Here is an 893-nt window from a genome sequence, read left to right on the forward strand (position 1 = left end):
AGAAGGAAGCGGGACGGGAGGGGAGGGGTTTTGAGGGGTTACAATCAGGAGGGGCGGGTTAACTTGGCAGGAGGGGAGGGAGGGGGGACAATGCTGCGCGATTGCACTCTTTGGTATAAAGCTTTGGTGTGTGTACAGCCCCGAGCGGCCCCGCCGGGGTTGCGGTGGAGCTTGACGAGCACCCCTTCCCCCTTCCGCGTCGCGGACTGCTGCCGCCGCCACCACCGCACCGGCAGCTTCCACGAGGCCCTCCGCGAGCGCCCCCGCGAGCGCCACCGCAAAGCCTCCGCGAGGAGGGCGATGAACTCGAACAGGAAAGGCTGTCGTTGTGGGGGGCGTGCAGACACCAGCGACATACAGTATACCGCATCGGGGCAGGACGGAAAGAAGTTAGAAATATTACACGGTGTCAACAACTTGAAATCTATAGCATCGCCGATGGATGCGGAAGACGAACTTCCCGCCCTCCCGTCCGTCTGTTTCCCTATCCGGCTGTCCGTCTGTCCGTGGCAAGGCCCGGCCCGCTCTTTCCGTAAGCCAATGCGTGTTCATTAGCCCACTTGTTTGCTTCTTAGAGGACCGAGGACCGCCCCAAACACTATACATACACGTCGCACCAAACGTGCTCTGCATGTGCATGTGCGGGTCCAACTCAACAACGGCACTGATCCAACAGACACACACTCGCGACTCGCGGTGCACTGTGCTAAGTGGTGTCGAGCACTACTACTACTACTGAGTCATTTTATTTCTTTTAATAAAAAGAGACAAAATTTCCTAGTGTGCGGCGTATTTGATACCCCATACGGTTTGGTGCACAACACTGCTCGTAGTGCGCGGGCGGCGACCCCCGCAGGCCGGCTCGACCAGTTGCAGCACGGCACCGCCGCCCT

Source organism: Frankliniella occidentalis, unplaced genomic scaffold (assembly GCF_000697945.3).
Source record: "Frankliniella occidentalis isolate FOCC.00 unplaced genomic scaffold, Focc_3.1 Scaffold6, whole genome shotgun sequence".
Lineage (NCBI taxonomy): Eukaryota > Metazoa > Arthropoda > Insecta > Thysanoptera > Thripidae > Frankliniella > Frankliniella occidentalis.